Raw genomic sequence first — 22500 nt, 5'->3', positions numbered from 1 at the left:
ATAGAAATTAAAGTTATGTACTTACCATAATGACAGATATGATAGATCAGACCTATCCTCTGTAACAGCAAGTCTAAAACTGGCAAGCATTAGGACTGCTTGCAAGTAAACTTTACCAGGCTGCCAGGAGCCCTCCATCCCATAATGGACCATAATGCCCTGGCTCTCCTCATATGAGGTAAGCAGTTTGAAGTATACCAGTAATAAAGGCTCAAAGCATTACTTAAAGGTGCGTGGGTATGTTGCAGAGTACTGACCTGCTGTACAAGATCTGTTGTAATAGTAATAGTAAGAACAGAGTCCCTAGTTAATCCTGATGGGTGGTCGGTCTTATGAGAATGTACCCCTTATAACAGTAGTGCCAAAGGAAGACCCTGGATATGGATACCACATCTGTCATGTTCATAGGTTCATAGGTGTATACTAGGCTAATGGCCCTGGGGCCTTTACAAGCCTAGCCATAGGATTTCCCTGGCATAGTGCCATCCAACCTTAGTTCCCAGTGCCTCTGTCGAGTAGAGCCACTGGAGTTATCCCCGGGGTGAATTTTCTGTTTCCCATCCAGTCATCAAGATTTCTGTAGAAGAGGGTCAGCAAGGTGTTCTGCTTGACATGTGTGGGAAGTCTGTTCCATAGCATAGGCAGTCTCTGGGTTATGAAACTGTCCCTTCAGCATGTTCTGTTAATTGTGGTAATGAGGTTGAGGTCTGTGGAGTGTGTGGTGTGGAGGGATTGAGATTTCTTTAGATGTAGCATTTCTAACAGAGCTGGGTCAGACATGGCTTTGTAAGTCAAGCAGAGATTGCCTCCAAGTAGGCGATATGAGACAGAGAATAGTTGAAGTTTTTTGAGTCAGTCCATATAGGATGAGTAGTTAAGGCCTAGGATCCTCTTTGTGAGGTACTTTTGCGGCCTCTCCATTTGTTGCAGGTGTCTAGTGAGGTACATGCCAAATGGGGCATTGTACTCGATGATTGGTCTAATGAGGGAAGAGTAGAGGGAGACAATGACCTCTTTCTTCCTGGATGTAAAACCCTTAGTAATGAGATGTGCCATATAGAAGGACTTTGACCACAGTGGCAATGTGGTGATCAAAAGAGAGGTTGCTGTCAGCCTGTGTTCCCAGATCTCTTATAACGCCTTCTGTGTTCAGTGGACTGCCATCAATGTGGTAATTCATAGGAACTGGGTTTTTCCCAAAGGGGATGATGATGCATTTTTTGGCATTGAGCTTAAGGCCATGATTTTGACACCAGTCGTTGGTCTCAGTGAGGCCATTCTGCAGGATGTCAACATCACTTGGGGAGTTAATAATAGCTCCCAACTTGCAATCATCTGTGAACTTTGTCAGCCAGAGTCCCTTCATATTGGCCTTGGCTTCAGAGATGTAGATACCAAACAGGAGAGGACCCAGGACCAAACCCTGTGGGACTCCACTCGTGACTAGTTGGCAGTTTGACTTGGACTCAGCTACTTTCACACTGTGGGTTTTATCTGTGAGCCAGTTTGCAACCCACCTAGTGATATAGGGGTTGATGCCTAGCTTAGTGAGTTTTTCTATGATTCCTGAGTGGGGAATGGTATCAAAAGCCTTGGGCAGATCAAGGTAGGCCCACCTTGCCTTCATCCACTGCTCTGGTGACTGACTCAAAGAAGTCAACCAAGTTGAGCAGGCATGATCTACCCTTCACAAAACCAAACTGTGTGGGATCCAGAGTTTGGAGATTCCCTATATCCTTGTTTATTAGGTCCATGATGATGCGTTCCATAGCATTGCATATCAGGCTCGTCAGGCTAATGGGGCAATGGTTCCCAGGGTCTGTAGTTGCTCCTCTTTTGTGGAGAGGGATGACTGTAGCAGTGCGCCATTCAGTAGGGATGAAGCCTGAGGTGGGGCTGTGAATGAACAGGGCACACAGATGAGGTGCCAGTTCACTCTGTAGTTCATGTAGAACACAGCCAGGGATATTGTCATGTTCCTCAGAAGCTGTATTCTTGGTCTTGGACAGTGCTGTTTTAACCTGAGCAGCAGTAATATTGGGTGCCTGGCAATCTACTAGTATTGTGATTGGTCTTTGAAGGGGGATGGATAAAGTTGGCACTGAATCTGTCGGCCAGTATACTGGCAATATCTGTTGGCTCGGTATAGGAGGTACCATTGTGAAGTAGCTCAGAGGAAATCTGGGTATTGCCATGGAGATTCTTTGCATAACTATAGAAGGCCTTGTGGTTGTCTTTACTATCTGCTGCAATTCTGTTTTCATAGCTAGCTTTAGAGGATTTGATGAGGGATCTCAACTTTTTTGTTGAGGCTGATAAGGGAGTTTTTCCAGTCTTGGGACTTCACCTTGTTCCGCATCAGTTTCCTCCTTCTGTTGTAGAGTTTGTTTATGGCAGGGGACTACCAGATTATGTTCCTTTTTTTGGAGGAGAGTGTCTTGGTTCTATTGGGTATGGCAAGATCCATGCATTTGCGTACATGTTTGTACAGTTCATTGGTGTATGATTCAGCGCTCATACAACTATTCTCCATTTGCATGGGTGGCGTGAAGTTAGCCACCTCTGTTTTTAGGAGACCAAAGTTAGCTTTTGAGAAGTTTTTCATAGTGGTTACCTTTGCAAGGTGGGAGGGATGTGAATTTTCAAGGTGATTAGTTTGTGGTCAGATCTAACCAGAGAGCAGCTGACTATTTGTGTAGAGCAGTGTTCACCCATGTTAGTAATGGCCAGGTCAAGGATGTTGCTACCTCTAGTGGGGGTAAGAAAGAGCTGGTCCAGGGCATTAGAATTAATGAACTCCAGGAAACATTGGGCAAGTGTATTGGTACATGAGTAATTTTCACAGTTAATGAAGGGGTAGTTGAAGTCACCTAGTAAGAGTGTTAGACTTGACCCTAATGTTCTCCAGGGTGCTTAAGAATGTGGAGTATGAGTCCTGGAACATGGTTGGGGACCTATAGCAGGCTACAAACGGAATCACTGTCTTATCCAGTGTTAGCTGCACCTGAAGAATCTCTGATGTGTTATTTTGGGCTACCAGTCTGGAGGTGTGCACATCCTTTATGAATATGGAAACACCACCGCCTTTGGAGCTTTGGTCCAAGTTATGAGGCTGAAAGTTGTGTAATGAGTTATAGCCTGGCAGTGCAGGGGTGCTTTCTGCTGCCTTGAACCAGGTCTCTGTTACAGCACAAATGTCGATGTTCTCTATTTTAAGGAGTGCTTTGAGTGGGTGCATTTTGAGATTTAGGCTTTCAGTGTAGTGCCTAGCAAATATGATGAGAGAAAAACAAGTAGATGCATCTCTACAGAAGTTATGTGCTGCAGTGGAATGAGCATTTGGAACAGAAAGAAGATCAATGAACAAATGTAACATAATTTGACATAATCAAACACTGTCTAGTTAAAGTGACCGTATATACTATTTGTCTCAATTTTTTAATGTCAGAAAGAAATAATAATTTGATTGTTTTACAGTTAAGTTTTGTCTTTTTAACACAAAACCTTAAATTACAGTGCACATTCATGCATTGAAGTAGATGTTCGTTGTAATTAGATAAGTGAAAGGCTCTAAAGTCTCTGTCTGAGAAGGTTTGCTTATGCAAGTATAACTTCAACTGATTATTGCGATTTTTGATGTGAAAAAGCAAGTTGACTTGATTTTCTTAAATATCCTTGACATTTAAAAAAAATTGTAATGGGTACTCATACAGTAAACAAACCAAAACAACTTGTCCTGTATTATTGTCATGCAGTGTAGATATATGTTTTCCTTTTAACAGTTTTCTTTCCCTCCAGCATTACATAAATTGCTCAATTCCTGCCTTCCCTTAAATTATCACTCCTGAATACTGTTCTGTTTATTTCTATGTAATCATCAAATTCCTTTTTCTGAAGATTCCACCTCCAGTTCTTATATCTGTTTTACTCTGTTCAGTACTTCAATTACCATTGGTTTAGGTTTAGGTTTAGGGTTAGGGTTAGATTTTGATTTAGGAGTAATTTTCTTTTTTGGGTAGCCAGTAGCATTTACCTTAGTAAAGCCTTACTATGTCTAGGCAATTCAGATCCTGTATCCCAGCTCAAAGGAATCATTTTGTTAGTTAAATCCATTTTTTTCTCCTAGTATTTCTGACAAAGTACTGTTTAAGGATTATCCGTCAACTTATTATACTCCCCCAAAAACATGTTCACAACTACTTCTCTCTTTCCCATCACACCTTCAGCATTTGCATCTGTTTGAGGAAAAATTCTCTGGTCTACCTGGGGTATAAAAATACTTCTGCAAGTGCTTTCATGCAAAAAGCTTAAACCTTCTGGACTTTTTTGCATAAATTGCTGACAGTTTGGCACTAAGCAGCATTATGATCTTCACCTAAGCAGATAATACGGACCTCATGTGTTTCTTGGAGAAGAGTCTTTCTCCCACATTCGTATTTCCTAAAAGAAATGTCCATGATAAAAATTTGGCAAAAGCCCTGCAGGCAGAAAATTGAAAATAAGAGCACCTCCAAATAGACTGCTCTAAAAATAACAACATTTATATATATATATATATATATATATATATATATATATATATACACACACACACACACACACACACACACACACACACACAGGATGCGAGCCGCCGAAAGGCTGTGTGGTGTGGGGAGTATATGTGTGAGGACGAGTAGGTGCGAGGAGGGGGTGGTAGCGGATGGTAGGGGTCTGTGGGATTTAGTGTGGTTAAGTGAGTTAGGGTTAGGGTTAGGGTTAGGGGGTTAAGGGAGTTAGGTTTAGGTTAGGGAGAAGGTGGGTTTTTAAGGGGGGGGTTAGTAGGGTTAGGATAGGGCGTAGGTTAGTTAGGGTAGGGTTAGGCCGGGTAGGTAGGGTGATAGTGAGACTAGGGGTTTAGGGTTTAGTTTAGTGTGGGCTTAGTGTGATTTTTGTGTGTTGTGTGTGTGTGTGGTTTTGTGGAATGGGGTGTTTTTTTTTTTTTGTGGGGTTTCGTGTTTTGTTGTACCGCCGGTTATTTCGCTGTCGGTTATTATATATATATATATACACACACACACACACACACACACACACACACACACACACACACACACACACACACACACGCAATGCATGTGTTCATATCTTTCACCAAACCGTTGTTTTCTAGTCTGAGAGTTGTGGAGCTTGCCAGAGGTGAGACATACAAGTGGGTGGTCAGAAGACTTGCTTCTCTTTAGTAGTAGTAAGCATTCCTAAAATAGCTATGCACATCATTTCACAAGGGATGATTAATGGGCAGGCAGTAAACTGGGGAACCATGCAAATGGTAAAGCATACACACCTGTAACAAACAAATGTAAAAGCGATCATGAGAAGGAGAATATCATTCTTAGTGTAGTTTTGTATACTGAACTATGGGGAGACGCACTGAAAATGGAATGGAGCAGGAAAAGGCACTGCAGAAAGGAAATGTTTTGTACATTAAACACATCACCACTGCTATAATGGCCAGGAAAGGAAGATTACAGAAGATTAACATGCAGTGAAAAGCTATGAGTTTCTTTGCACACTTATTGAAACCCACAGCTACCATAGCTAATATCACACTGAAAAAGCATAACACAGAAACAGTACTGTGATACTTATGGTGTGTGTGTTAAAAAAGGGATTAAAGGGATATGGCATAGGTTCAAACAAATTTGCTAAGCATGCAGTCCATGAGACCATTAGGGACTCTATCCCACATTTTCGATTCCTGCAGAGCACTGCCTGGTTAAATGATTTTCTCAATGTCACATAGTAGGAAAATGAAGACGGAAAGATTCAAGTCATATATTCTTAGCAATGGAAGCCGAATTTTAGTCTTCTGCCCTTACTGCCTGAAATATCACAAATTCAGTTAGATGAACAGGGATTACTGCTGCATTTCTCAAATCACTCATAGTTGTAACCATCAGGAATACAGTTTCCTGCACAGGTACACAGTCATTTCTAAGTCTTATGGAGCCCAGTGCATAAGTAGCATTTGTGTCAGTATCAAGGAGTCAGTTTTGCTGAAGAGTGATTATGCTGTCCAGAACAAATCAGTTAATTATCAGAATAACATTAAAGGAGAAAAACACAATACCAGAAGACATCTGTGGATAAAAAAATATCCAAAGGTAAGGAATGGAAAGTTGGGAGTATCTGGCTATAGAATTGCAGAAAAGCAAAGTAAGGAGAAAAATAGCATAACATTAGTTATAAAAGAAATGCAACTGATAAAGAATTTCCTACTGTATTCGCCCCCCTCTCCCTACAAAAAAAATCTTCCCACTACATGGACTGGGGAGTAAAATTATTTTGCAGTCATTTTCTTTTACTGTGTCATTATCAAAGAGTCACGTTTGTAAAAGAGTGATTTTCCTGTACTTTAACAAATCACTGTATGATCAGAATAACAAAAAGGATAGAAAATATAATGCTATGAGACATCTGTGCCTTGAAAACAAAATAGTTATCCAAAGTTAAGGAATAGAAAGTTTGTCATATTTTGCTGTAGATTTAGTAAGGGGGAAAAGAGCATGGCATTAATTAAAAAACAAATGAAAACGCAGCGCTTTATGCAAGATTCAGGTAAAAAAATACATAAAAACAAAAATCTTTCCACTGCAGGCACTGGGGAACAGAATTATTATCAAATCCCTTTCCAGTAACAGCTGTTACACATGAAACTGCAAGGATCTCTATATGCAGTGATAGATTTGACACCTCAGAAATAGTGTGGGGGAGGGAACTGTCACTTCATCTTGAACTACAAAAGTATACTTTGAACAAAGGCCTGCAATTTAGTTACTTTTGGTTGCAGCTGTTTATCTCTTTAGTAGTGTAGAACATGCTCTGAGACAAACATAAATAATGGTCATTCCAGGAAAGAAAGAAGCAGTCCTGTTACAGAAGGTATACAAGATGACAGTTACTGACACTAATCCCATTATATGTCAATGGCATGTGAATACACTACGACCTTGAGTCTATCATGACTCATATAAAGCAGACTTGAAATGGATTATGGGAAAAGGCAAGGGCTGAAAAAAAAACAAGACCACATTGATAAGTTAAGCCCCATTGGCAGCCATTTGTGGAAAAAAACATATAAAATTCTATAAGAACTCAATGATCTTAGTGCTAAAATATCTCAGATAAAATATAGTGAAAAAATAGATTTCTTTGTAGTTCTAAGGTAGAGTTTTCCTTTAAATAACATGCTCATCTAAGGTAAATCCTCTGTACTAAATTGTCAGATCAGTCACCACAGGAATAAATATGGAGCTGGTTTGGTGAGACTTACTTCTTTCATTTCATTCCTCGGATGACCATCATTTCATTGATTCAGAGGACGATGTGGATGATCCAAAGTCTCCAACTGCAGCTTGTAACATGGCTGTAGTCAGTCTTGGACCTGTTCTTACCACACTGTGGATGTCTATACACTCTTAATATTTAAGAATACTAACTTGATCATGAGCTTCATAAGGTACATAGGATGGAGGAATGTTGGGGCACAGAAGATGGAGAGCATGTCTGCACAATTTCAGACTTAGTATGGAAACTATTATGTAGTATATTGCATGGAAATTTCACATAAGAAGGTAACATTCTTGTCCACTGAAATGTCTGACACCATCTAGTCCTCTGGCTGTGTTCTTCTGAATGGCCAACAGGTTGTGTAGCCCAATCATCCTTACCATTTGTAAGGTTATTTTATCCTGCTAGTGTGAGGAAGTAGCATGTTATTTTGTGAATCAATCATTCTCTCCCCAAAACACATCCATATTGCATTGGACTTGTTTGTATGGTGATTACCTGAACTTCTAACAAACTGAGTGATGTTATAATGACTCTGGAGGGATACTTCCATTCCTTTGAGGCATGGTCACTTGAATAGCTTTTCACTGACTTTGTAACTTCACTGTAAATTTTCCTGTAGTTGGTTGGACTGCACGAATCACTGGGGAACTTTCAGTTTTTTCCCCTTTTTTCACTATAATACAACTGTGGAGTTGATATATGTACATTATAGAGTATGAGGGGGTCAAACTCCCTACATGAAGGGCCAAGGAGTAGGTTTATGCCCTTGTAAAAAGATATTGATGTGTTTAATTTATAATAAAAAAAACATAATTTGCAGTATTGTAACTCAGTTGAACAAAAGGAAACACAACTTTGAGGAGGTCAAGGATGTTTCTTTTTTTGTGGTCTACCGATAGTGAGCTGAACCCTAGATATGCAAGATTAATAAAATCTTTTCCCAAATCTCCTGTATTCAGTTCTGCACTCAAACTTTTTTTTGGCTGCTCAACTTGAATTTGAGGGGTGCAGAAGATCTGGCTGGCTTCTGAGGTTAGGAGCACCAGCAAGATCAGAATGGACATTTGTTTTTCTCCTGTAATCTTGTTTATGATGATATCTACCCAAAGTTATTACTCAAATCACAAACTCCCAGCCAGATTGACTCACTATTTTCATGTTTGGTCTCTAGGTCAAAACAAAACCAAAGTACCATGTATCTTCAACCCGTGTAACAACCATCCTTCAAAGACAGCAACCCCAGCACACACATCAGTAAACATAGTTTTGAACATTACTCGCACTTTAAGTTCAAAATGTAAAATTCATCCCATAAATTAGAAAGCACTCCATTGTACTGAAAAATAACAAAATGCTTTATCAAACTCACTGCAGTCTTTCTTCTGCTGCTCCGTTTTAGAAGCATTGAACCAAGTTCAGGGGTTCTTTGTCAAGCAGTACAAACAACATCAATATTTTCCATGTTCTAAAAATCTCTGCATTTAAAAGCTGGCAGCCTTACCAATCAAACTAGATCAATTAAACACATTTTTAAGCATTGAGTTTGCATAGATAATAACCATTACTGAGTCCTGGATAAAACAACTTACTCCACCCCTGTGCTAGTTTTTCCAGGGGTATAGTTATGTATTCAGGGCATGTCTGGAGGGGGGCAGAATAAAGAATAACGTCTCTGCATTAAACATCCACAAAAGTTCATCTCTGTCTGCCCAGGCAATTAACAGTACTGATCATGGCCCAAATTGTACAAAGGCAAACTCCAAAATCTAAGTAAGCAAGTATTAAAGACAATATCCTCAACCAAAGCCTAATCACTAAGAAGAAATTTAATATCAACCTCTGTGGCCATCTCAAAAATATTGTTGGTATAATCTTAGCTCACCTAGTATTACTGAACATAGTATAGGACCCAATCTCCCCCAGCCTGAAGTCAGGAAACTACACACTACTAAACTTAACAGCCAACACATCTAGCTCCATCTCCTCCTTTAAAATACTCTCTACTTCCATAATAACTACTGTTCTGTCTCATTCTCTCTTGCAGCCAGCATTCACATAGAACTCCCAACAAAATATCTTTCCAGCTAAAATCAAGGTAAAAGCTTTAAAATCAAGGTAAAGCTTATCTGGATTCTCTGAAGTGGGCAGACATGCTAGAGTTTTAAGACCCAGACCTAGAATTAGTCATGCCAAACCTAGAATCAGTCATGCTTACAAATACTATCATAGACCTGCAAACAAATATTAGCCACTATCATCAGGCTTCTAAAACCCATTGCCAACAAAAATACTTTACACCATAGTAAAATATCTTTTAAAACTGCCATGGAAGCAATGATCTAAAACCTCAAAAGCATGTTAAAAATGATCGGAATAAGAAAACTAACTAATAGAGCCATAAAATGCCACAAAACCTGATATATCATAAACCTGCTTGCCAGAAACCACTCTATCCCCAGACAGTGATGGAAGTAACCTCTTAACCAAATCGCATAACAAGTCTAACTCTACATCTGCAAACACCATTAATACATGTCTATAAATATATATATATATATATATATATATATATATATATATATATATACTAACACAGGAAATCTTGACAAATATGGGCAAGGGATAGTTTGTAGATGAAGTCTTCTGAGAAATCAGCAAGGCCCTCAGCTTTGTCAGTCAACCCTGCTTCTTAATGCTGTTTGTGTTGTAAAACTAAGCAAGAAATTTTTATTTATTTATTTAACAATTGTTTACTGGTAAAGTTTGACTTGGAACAAGCCAATTTTCAGTGGAGGCCCGGGGAGAAATGCTCCAGATGCATGTCTTTGTAATGTGGGAGGAAACCGGAGCACCCAGAAGAAACCCACATGAATGCAGGGAGGATATGCAGACAACACACTGAAGGGCGTGCAAATCAAACCAGAGAACATATTGCTGTGAGGAGACAACACAAACTGCTGCACCACTGCTCCGTTCAAAAAGCATCTGACTGGTTCAAAAATTTCCTGAAAAGCAGAAACTTAGTCATAGAAAATGGACCTTTTGTATTGAATAGCACCCCCCCCCCATAACAAGGTGCATTTCAAGTATCCAAGCTCTTACCTTTCACAGAAATTGGCCCTTCCATCTCAAATTGCCCCCAGAAAGATGTATTTTAAGTGTCTATACTCTCACCCATCCTATAAATAGATAACCAGCGAACCTTCAGCCCAACTCTGTTTTTCTATGAAGAACAACACAGTACTTTTTAAATCAAGACCCTCAGCATCTGAAATCAATAGCTAGGAGAAGACATCTAGAATATAGCCTCCTGAATAAACTCCATGCAGCTAATCTTTAACTATAAGAAAATTAGGTTCCCTATTAGAAGACCGAAGACGCATTCTTTTGAATGCGTCTTGGTCGAACTCAAAAGCCTGAAACGGCAAAATATCGAAGCAGCTTTTAAGTGAATTCTTTCCCTGGGAAAGAATTCGCTTGGCTTCTTCATTAATTTGCCATTTTCGGCACTGTAGTGCGGTCCCTGAGTTGGTATATTTAAGTAGGGGGTGTATGGGGGGCACAGCCCCCAAATCGGGGGTGTGATAGGTGAATCCCCCCATTAATGTAATGTTTAAAAAGTGTTTTATTTATTTATTTTTGTTGTTGGAGCATGATTTTTTTTCCCTAGGAAAAAAAAAAATGCTGTTCTGACAGTTCGAAATTGTAAGCTTTTGCTTACATATGGTCGATTAATTACCGTTCGCTTTTTTTAAGCATTCGGTGATCTAATATAGACCTGAAAATTAAAGCTATGGCATTTGGCACTTAAGAGACACTAGCTACTGTCCCCAAAAACTAAAATCAATAGTATATAGATATGGATAGCTGGAAACAACAAATCCCTTCAAATACATAAAGAACCATCTAACTTGAAATCTAGATATCTCCAAATATAATGAATAAAACAACTACTACTACTAATAATAATAAAATAAATTTCTGGGCATGGGAAATATTATAACTCCAATGCTCATAGAGTAGAGCCACATTTGGAAAAGGACTAATGCTAGTTCAGTTTTGAGTATGACCTCCAGCTTGTGGCAGTAGCCTTTTTAATAAAAATAAAATCTAAAAATAAAGTCTCTGCAACTTCCAACAGACTGTGATATACTGTCATGCATGTGTGTAAAATATGAACATCACTGCCACATTATAAACAAAACAAAGTGGCTACCCATTCCACAAAAGTCAGACTTGCTTCTGGGATTCATATAATCCAAACTTCTCAAACTAAATACATTTTTGTGTCAAGTAGAGGGATTTTCTGTAAAGCAACCTTGCTACTTCTTTGGTCTGTTTCTACAAATGCCCCACCTCTATAAATTCATCTTAATAAGCTTGCATACAGTGATCATAACTTCTCCACTACGATACCCAAGCTGTGAAAAAACCTTCCACCAACCCCCCCAACGTCAGAACACAAAGCAGCCAGTTGCAACTACGATACCCAAGCTGTGAAAAAACCTTCCACCAACCCCCCCAACGTCAGAACACAAAGCAGCCAGTTGCAACTGCTTCAGTCAAATCATCCCTCTCCCTCCATGTGTGAACTACCAACATCCTCCTACTTCACAGCTCATAACCTCATAATATTCTTTAACTCAAGGGATCCAGATCTCAACTTCCATTAATTCTTCATTACCCTCTTTCTGTGACACTTTGTAATTTTCCCACTTTTTCTCTCTATCCTCCCATCCATTCTCAAACATTTCAAATTGTTATTGCAAAACCATAAAACAGTGATAATCAGCAGTATATTTGTAACTCTAGGCATGAAAATCTGTGCATAGTAGTCTAATTTGTTAGCATAATTGCCATTATTGTTGTACTTGAATTTACTCACATAGTGTGTGAATACTCTACATTGAATTGTACTTTAATTTGAAAATTGGTAACATTTAAATATACTGAAGTCTCACACTTTTTGTCTCAAATGTATGTATTTTCATATATCTACATATAATTCTCATTTAATATCTAAACATGTTTTCAGTTACTGTATTCAAGCTGTAATGTTGTAATGTGTATCTTTGTTTGAGTATGAACTATTGGGCTTAGTCTAAAAAAGATCCTTGGGGATCTGTACTGTATGTCCGTTTACTAAGTCAGATAAATAAATAAGTAATTTTATTTTTATTTACACTTTGTGGATTGAGTTAATCCCATTAGGATGAATGCCATCTTATCAGGGGAGACTTAAGTTTGTATTCATATGAATTGAGAACATTTGTCCAGGGCACCAGGCAACTTACCCTTCTGTTTTTGATAAGTGCCATTGGCTCTTACATTCACCACAACTCTGGCAAATGGGCCTCACTTTAACATCTCATCCACAGTGTGGTATACTCAGGAGCACAGCACTCCCTTTATTCTGTATCAGCAGCGGAGGATTAATCCAACTGCCTGGTGTGGGAATAGAATCCATAGCCTGCTGCACCAAAGGCAAGTATGTCATCTGTTGAGCTACTGAGAGTATTATTTAGGCATAGTGCATCTACTGCCTTCAAATGTTTTCGTCATTGCAATTTGCATGAAAAATGGAAATGAGGGATCTAGAGATTCAGTTTGTTCCTGACAACTGGTTTCTGACACTGAGCAGAATAGTGAAAACAATCTTAGAAGGAACTATGTACCATATTTCTGCATATTATAGAGGAATGCACACATGAAGTTTGTAATATGTTGCTTTTCTAAGGCAGAAAGAAAGAGACTGAGTATAGCAGTGATGAGACAGAATTGTCAGTCACTGTGAGCTGAAAAAAAATTACTTGCATCTGCCATTTGTTTTACACAATGGTGTGATGAATGGATATATAATCCCCACTAATATCATCAAATAATTTGTGATTGTCATGGTTGTAGATGTCCAATCAATACCACTGACTGCTGAATAATATTTGAAAAAGTGGCCTTAAGGGTATATGGCAAATATATACTATTGCCTTGGTTATAATCAATACCTGCTACATCCAAGTAAGTTTTACATGAACAGCTACAGAACAGAGTTATAACCACTGGCTTTGCAGGATCTTGCTTACCTTGCATTCAGTCTACTGCCTTTCATTACCTTACTAACAATAACTGAAACATGGCTGATATAATTTTGCATACATATATATATATATATATATATATATATATATGGTTCCAAGCTGGGATTAATGATACCTAAATTGCACAAGTACCTTTTTTCTTGTCTTTCTGGTACCAGTTACCAACCAGATGTGTTTAGCATACCAAGAACACAATTCTGTTCACTCATAAAATAATTCATATAATTATTTGGTAGTTATAGCTAAAGCAGTCACTCTTATAATTGGAAGCCCACTGTTAGTATGTCACCAGACTTTCATACATACCTTTATACTTAGCCCACAGTTAGTATGTCACCAGACTTTCATACATACCTTTATACTTGTAAATCAATCACAACCCATGAGATGTTGAAGATGACTAATGAAATTCTTTACTCAACTCATTCCGTCTAATGGAGCACAGGAAGTTTGCACTGTAACTTCCAATGGGCAAAGCCTAAGTTTTTTGATAGAATAAAATTATGTCTTCACACTTCAAACAAATATTCATATCTCTGGAACCATACAGGTTACTTAAATGTGTAAATTTAAAACTTTTTCAGCACTAACTGTTTTTGTAATGGTAGTATTGTTTAGGTTGTAGATCTTAAACCAATATTTTATAAGTCACATTAAACACACTACTAAGTTTATAATATTTTGTAAACAGCTTACAATATATCAGCAACCACTCAAGTTACACACATACTGTCAACAGCATTTTGTTCATCCAGCTGAGAGCTTTCATATGAGGCTAAACAGTTCTGTTTGTGATACTTGGTTGTCAAGATATTTAAAAAAGTATGTAATTTATGACAAAATAAATAATATGTGGGTGTAACAGTTAGTGTTGTTGCCTCATAGCAAAGGGTTCTTCAGTTCAGTTCTTGGCTGGGGTGCCTTCTGTACAGAGTCTGCATGTCCTCCCTGCTGAAACGTGGGTTTCCTCCCACATTCCAAAGACATGCAGTAGGTGGATTGGATACTCTAAATTGGGCGTAGGTGAGAGTGTGTGCGAGTGAGTGTTACAAATGAACTACCCAGGCAGGACTAGCCACCCAGCTGTATAAAACCTTGGCTTAAGATGCTTGTCACTGCTGAAGTGACACCCTGACCCCATGTGCAAAATGGGACAAGGGGTTGAGGATGGCTGGATGAAATAAATAATATATGAACAATTAGAATCACTTTACCTTCTGTATACAGAGGCCAAATATCAATACAGTTGTTTGCCATTGTGGAGCTTAAGATGAAACCTTGTAATGTCTTGTATGTAGCATAACTTTGGAATTATTAATGCAAATATGAACAAAAAGTATTTGACACCTAGAGTGTTATCAGTAGGATAGAAACAGCTGGAGGCATCACCTGGCTGTAATTAAAGTTTGACAATACACTTTAAAAAAATATACATTCAGATGAATCCCATTCAAAACACTGACTCAAAGGAAAGTCAAACTTAATATAGTCGCGACCATATGATCATGATGGACATTCCAAAAAGTAGAATGTCGGAAAACAACAAAAATCTAATTTTTTGCAAGGGTGCAAGCCCCACTCCACCCCCACATCCCCTGTGTATTATATACCAACTCTGAGATTGCTGTACAGTGAGGAAAAGGGTAAATTCCCCAATCCCTACTGTACCACAATCTGCTTTCAAAAGCTTCGACATTTCAGAATGTCGATCATATGGCCTTGACCATATGAAGTTTGACCTTCTGTTGAGTTGATCTTCTAAATGGGATTTGTTCAGCTGCATAGATGAGCACAAAGGCTTAAACAGACAGTTGTAATCAGAAAAACACTAATTACCATATATTTGATTATGATACTACCACTAACTAAAGGTTTTCTGCAATCTGTCTACCGATGACCTTTTCACTGTGTTAACAGGTATAGAAAACTTACAAGCAATGGGCTTTAGGCATAAGCTGTCAGTCCAAAATGTCCACTGCACTTTTCAAATATAAAGCACACACTAAGTGAACCCTGAACAATAACAGTTTGAAACTGGAAGAGACCATGTACTTATTGAATTTCTAAAGGGGTATTCTAGAATGAAATTGGAAGAGTCTCAGTATTTACAATATGTCTAAAAGGGTGTCCTAGAACAAATTATTATTGGGAGTTATTCAGTCAGTCTTTGCTACAGCAGACTCTTCCTCTGCAGTTAACAGCATCATTAACTCTGTATGAAGTTTTAGTCCAAAAAAGGTAAAATAACTTTAGACAGAAAGTAATATCTGCAAATGTGTGCAAGAAGCAGTTTCAGTTGTCAAGGCTTGGCACATCTGTAGATTCACCGTCTTTTTAACACTTGTATCTCTACTGCATCTTTACTAAAGCAATCAATCACAGGTTGTTCACAGTCCCCCACACTTCACTTCTACCTCTGTTTGATAGACTCAAGACAACTTGAGAAGCCACCAAGAAACAAGGTTTGGGGTTGAGGTTGCATTTCTAGCTCCAGAACCCAATTCCTTGGCTAGAAAGGCCATTTGTAGTTTTGGTAATATGGTAGGATACATTTGCTGTTTCTGTCTATCAGTTTACCCTGATGATGATTGGCCACTGGGTTTCAGTGTCATCATGGCACTATCAGTTGGGAGTCTCTTGGCATTGAAGTGAATACTTCTCTAAACTGTTGTAGCACTGCTTGGATTTTATGAGGCTGGGTGGGAGATAGCTGCTGTGGCAGTGATATTTCATCCATTGAAGTGTAAGGCAAAGCCTCACTGACAGAGCCTGCTTCAAGGCCATCATGATTCCTTCCGAAACACACTACAAATACTGAGTACCACTGTTTCTCTATCAGTATAGGACATCCTGATGTTAATGTGGTAGTGTTTCTGTTTCTGTTTGCTGGTTGACCGTTCTGCCACATAGCTGTCTTTGCTCACCTTCCTTGCAACAGTAGAAAGACCCTGAATGCTGTCTGCAGCTTATTCTGTTTAACAGGAATAAGTATACTTGCTGTCTGACTGTACACCAAACCTTTTATTATTGTTGTACCTCTGCTGGGGCATCATATGCTAACCTCACAAGCTAATTGGTTCATAGGCAAGTACTAGACTAGCTGTCCTTGTAGGTCATTTTATGCCTACCCAATTTCTGTTCTGAAGGTGAGAATCAAACCCTTTACCTTGTTTTGTGAGGTAAACACCTTAACCATTATACCAACCCCCTTTTTACTCCTGAAATTTATGACACACTTCATAAGAGGTTCCTTGTGGAAATCACTTTCAACATACATATCAGAAATTAGTTTTAGGGACTCCTAACTCTATGGTCCTAATGTAGTTCAAATGATGAAAAATCTTTGGATTATTGGGGAACAAGATGTACTTGTCCCACTCTGATTTAATGTGGTCTTTAAATGCCTTCAGCATGGTGTTAAGCACAGTTAAACCTCTCCATTAAACCATTTGTTTGGGGATAGTAGAGGGTACATTTTAATGGTTGTACCCCTCAGACTTCCACAAATGAGTCAGCATATCTTGCATAAAGTTGGTTTCTTTTTCTGTCCATATCTTCTTGGGAATCCCACCTTGCTTAAAGTTTATAGCTGTGCATTTGCCAACATTTCTATCTCAATACTGGCCAAAAGCAGTACCTCAGAGTACCTGTATGGTCTACCATCACCAAGATATATCTCTTACTTGTGGTGTTTTTTGTACCAAGGAATCCCACAGTAAACATGGATACTAGCTGCAAATGGTTCTTCAGTAACAAGCAAATGCAAGAAAAGCAGAGTTTGATCTTTCTTCTGCCTAGTCTGCTTTTTGGCATTAATCTCAGATGGATCTTGCAGTACCTTTCACATTTGTCTAAAATCTGACCAATAAAAAATTTGCCTAACTCCACTTTTTGTTTATAGGGGAATACTAGACTAACTACCCTGAAGGGCCATTTTACACCTAACCAATAACCCAAGATCAAAATCAAACTCTGGACTTTTTCTCTATGAGGTTAGGACCTTAACCATTATGTCAAATCCACCCTTTGTGCATTTCATGGTCAGATGGCCTGAAAAAGAAATATGAACTGTGGCCAGAAGTGGTCAATGATAAGCCATTAGGACTATCAGTAACTCCTTGTCCAATGCACATCTTAGATTTTTTTTCTGATTATCTGAGCTTCCTTACCAAAGGAATTTAGTATCTTTTGACAGCCTTAGGCTTGCTTATATAGTCTAGCTCTCTCACTGAAGTTGTCTTTTTAAAAGGAAATCCAGTACTTTGGACAGTTGTGGCTTAGAATCAGACTTGCTGCTATTATGCAGCTCTTTGCCTAAAGTAGCCATATGACCAGCCTCATTTGGCTGGCATTACCCCCAATGTCTTCATCACTTGCTTGTCTCCATGTATGACTGTGTATAATTGTATACATTCACAAAGTGCAATATTATCAAGATCACTTTTTATGAAAGTACCTGCTAAGGTGCCACCTGCTTATTTCCCTGCTTTCTTTCCAAGTCTAGGTGAACTGTAGACTATGAAAGCCCCAAAAAATGTGCTTCCTATGGTCCTAATTGTAATGGGCTACTTGAGTAAGTAATGTTCCTCTTAAACAACTGCAGACTTAGTGCATCAAACATAACTATTGTTAGCTATCTTAGCAATAGTTTCTTCTAACTCTGTCAGGAAATGATGCACACCATTGAGCATTTTTGCACTCAAGGTGACTAACAGCACTGTGATATCACCTCTGTTAACTCCCTCATATGACGTTTGCCTCACCTCCTGTCTATGCAGACATTTGGATTGTTAACTGCAACACATCATCACGATGGAAACATCTAAGCCCAAACCTTGGTGTTCTCTTACAGCCTTATCCACAAAGATTCCTGTCTTCCAAACAGTTTTTTTTTCAATCTTATCCCTATAACTACAGTTGATCTAATTTAATCAGCTGCTGACACATTTACATTATAAAATCATGTTGTTTTTTTATTAATCTCTTCTCTCTCTTTTAGCTGTGTTACTGACCTTTGGTTGCTTCTTTCCACAAATCTCTGCTAATTTTTCTCCCTTTATCTCTTCCTCTCTTTTCCTCCTCTTTAATACTTTCCTTACAGTAACATATTTCTCATGACTTTCAGTTAGTATTTATTATTCTTAAGTCGAGCTGACTTTATTTCTTTAATTGTTGCATTATAGTGTATTGCTATTGTAAACTGTATCATATTCTTCATGTTTATTTTCATTTCTGATGTTCATTATTTGTAATATTTATCAATTGTACTATTTTTATTAAATTGTTACTCCTCTTTGGAGCTTTTCTACCTATGCTTCAGCTGAAAATGGGCAATTCTGTGGTAAACAAAAATAGTTAGATACTGGAACCAGTGGCACCTCTCCTTTTCCTCTTAAACCTGCTGCAATAGTTTCCCTGTATTCATGTACAATGCTAGCTACCCTTTTCTTGTGTAGTTTTGCCATGTTGGCTAGTTAGAAGTTACTGTTACTTTTCATTTTCATGGCAGTATTACAGTTGTGGATACTGGTATATCTTCAGGCAAAGTACTGAGTGGTTGCTGCTTTGTAATAAGTTCTGGTATTTCAAAAATTGTAACTTGGCATCCATTCACCCATCTATTAAATTAAGTGCTGAATTCTACAGTGAAACAACCAATGCTGTATTTTGCTTTTCTCCTATGTTGTCTAAACATTTTTCTATAACTTTCAGGAGTTAAAGCATTTGCACAGTTTCCTGACTTTTAAATAGTCAAGATGGTGAGAGTTGGACATCTTTCTTACAGCATATGCAGACTTACCTGTAAGCAGAGGTATTAAAAACATCACCCATTACCCGCAATTAATTTGGTGCATATTGCACACACATTCACATGCCAGAATAAAATGTGTAGCTTCTGCATACCTCAAAGGAGAGAGCTAGCATCATGTGGGATTTCTATGAAATGACACATTTTTCTGAGGTAATGGAAACCATAGACTGCACTCACATTAAAATAAGGGCCTCATAGGGTGATCTTGAAAGAAGGTATATAAACCATACAAGGTATTACTCCATTAACTGCTAGTTGGTGTGTAATGCATAGTGTACCATCTACAATGTGTCTGCAGGCTACTCGGGCAGTTACCATGTCTCCCACATATGCACACATGTGACCTACACCAGTTTATTTTGTGTGGGATGACGTCCTACATATGTTCTCCCATATGCTGTAGCATCGCATAAAGGAACTGATGCAGTATTCTTGTCACATTTTGGAGGTAGCCCTTTGTGTTCCCTGTTGGTGACTGAAAGGTTCCTGTAGCTAGTATAAGTAAAGCCACAAATACCTTTGTACCCAGTGGGATGGGTACTCCACAAAAGAGGTATTTCTGGTCTCTCCTATTGGATTATGGACTACTCACAGTCCCATGTTGTGGTGCTGGACCTTGGTACCAAGCTGCAGTGTGTTCCAAGAATGTCCAGTGGGAGGTGTCCCTGGTTAATATTGCTGTACCTGTATTATGCCTTAATTATGTTTGATTGCTCTATCACTGCATATCTCACCAACTCTGTGTGCTTTGGGTACTGTGGGTGCATCAGGGGTACATCCTCGATAGACCCCTGTACAAAGTAAAGTATTATCCAGTTTTGTTGGTAAGCACTCTAGTATTAAATCTGGACTGTAAGTAAGATACAGGCGATGGTCTATATTTATACTGGACCTTCTACTTTGCTGTGTTCACAGAAGAATTTTCTATCTGGCACCAGCACCAATGAAATTATATAGCACATATTGGAGAGTCATTCAGTTCTGGTGATGACAAGAACTGTCAGGAAGTTCAATGTCTCTGCTGGATAGAGGGAGTGTGCAGTCAGTATATCATAACCACACCATAGACACAGTCTCTGTGCCTATGGACACCCAAGAAATACACAGCACACCACACACAGAGGACAGCTACAGAAGACACTCACAATCAGGGCAGTACACCACCTGCTTTGAGCCAGGCATCAGTATCTGCCACAAGGCTCATAGGGTGGGGGGGCCTCATGGGTGTACATACTGGTGCACATCAAAGGCACAGGTACCTCCATCTCTATAGAATTGTCCATTAGATTGAGCAGCAGTGCTGCACATATTGCTGAGTCTGTGTTCCAATATACGTACACACACACACACACACACACACACACACACACACACACACACACACTACTACTATTACTACAGTCCCCATCGCATCACACAATCAAACAACTTTGCCAGTGACCCATCACAAAACCATCACTATCATCAGCACACCTTTTTTTCCAATTTTCTGCATTGGGTTGGGGGTTACATCAACTGTTACCATCTCACTCAATTCAATGACTCTTTCTTACCTTCTATGTTTGACTATCACAAGTCTTCTGTCAAACAATCCATGTGCCTCTTTGCTTTCTTCCTATCTGTCCCAAATCATTTTCACTAGATTGTCTTCTGCTTTGATGCACATGTACCAGAGCCACCATAATCTGTTTTGTTCTGTTTGACTTTCTCTGCAATTATGCTATCAGAAGGCAGAAGCTGATTTTTCTAATTAAACACTGGGATGTTACGTTTTTGATGATATGCTGTTGAAGCTTTTAACAATTAGTATTGTTAGCCTAAATTATTTACCTTGAAACATTTCATAACAATTACCTATAAATAAAACTGAATTTTGTTACCAGTCATAAAATATGTTAATTAGAACTTGTTACTCACTTTCAAACAAGCAACTTAGTGAATTAACATACCATCATGTATTCATGAAATTAATAGAATTAATGGAGGATACACACTCTGAAATGTCAGTATATGTTCTGCACAAATCATTTTTTTCTCTTTTCCTTTGCAGCTTGCAATAGGTAACTTAAAATTGTACAAAGCTTTGTTTTTTAATTGTAACATGCAATTTGTAATTTAAATTGTTAAGTCTAATATTTTGGAGCTTTTCTCCCTGGGCCTCCACTGAAAACGGGCTCTTCTTCACCCAGTGGACGTCCCCGGTCATCAAACCTAAATAAATAAATAAATAAAATCAAATAATAGCCAAAGCACTTGCAAAATACTTGACTGAATTACTGATGTGTGAACCTTCTTATAACATTTACTTAGAAATCATGTGTGAACACTTGCATATTCTGAAATAAGAAAAGCATTAAAACCTGGTATTGAAAACCTGTGGACTTAGATTTTCATTAATTCTGACTCTCGTTTACATGTCATATATCTGCCATTTTCTATAACATTTCTTTTTTCATTAAAGGAAAACAAGAAATAGCCTTTCTAAGAGAAGTGTAAGTCAGAAAAAGAAGCATGACAGATGACACAGCTCTCCTCTTATCTTTGGGCTAAGGCATGAAGGGCAAACTACAAAATTTATTTGAGAGAGAGAGAGAGAGAGAGAGAGAGAGAATGCCTTTCAATGTCAAAAACTCTCTTTAATCATCACTCTGGAATTTAACATTACATTTTGCTCTCTCACAGACACAGACTGAAAACATCTGATTTAGACAATGGTGCCAGTGTCTAAATCAGTTTTTTAGGATTTCTTGATTCATGCTGATTGCATTAAAAACAATGGATAAAATGATAAACACATTCTCTTGTAGTTACTGGACACATTATCACTTCTGTGCATCCTTACTCAAGTCAGCTAACCCTAATCCTCCCACTGACCCAACCCTAACTCAACACATAAGTGGATGGGAAACAGAAAATATACCTCTGGGATTCCACCTGTGTCCCTGCTGGACAGGGGCTTTGGGTGCTGACTTGTCTAAACATGGGCTAAATTCTTGGCTATGCTTGTAAGTGCCTCAGGGCCTAGTAACTTCCAATGATCCTATTATCTGCCCTCAACAAAAGCCCTTTCCCTAACAGTACCATCATTCAGACAAAGTGTGTCTGAAGTCTCTGTAAGGATTTTGTAGGACTTGGGGCTTTTTTGTTATGTAGTTAACTGCCCGCCTCACCGACAGAACATACTCTGTCAAAATTAGGGTCTATATTATATAGACGAAAACTCAAAGTGTCGAACGCTCACATGAGCGTAAATTCAGA

The 22500-nt window shown here is 38.6% G+C and overlaps 1 protein-coding gene across 1 annotated transcript in view; it reads left to right on the top strand.

The window, feature by feature from the left end:
- Positions 1-22500, top strand: part of SPATA18 (spermatogenesis associated 18) — a 460841-nt gene that overhangs the window by 133487 nt on the left and 304854 nt on the right. The gene's annotated exons all lie outside the window — the stretch shown is intronic.

This window comes from Protopterus annectens, chromosome 14.part0 (genome assembly GCF_019279795.1).
Source record: "Protopterus annectens isolate FY-2018-M chromosome 14.part0, PAN1.0, whole genome shotgun sequence".
Classification (NCBI taxonomy): Eukaryota; Metazoa; Chordata; order Ceratodontiformes; family Protopteridae; genus Protopterus; species Protopterus annectens.
This window is presented reverse-complemented; position numbering and strand designations above follow the sequence as displayed.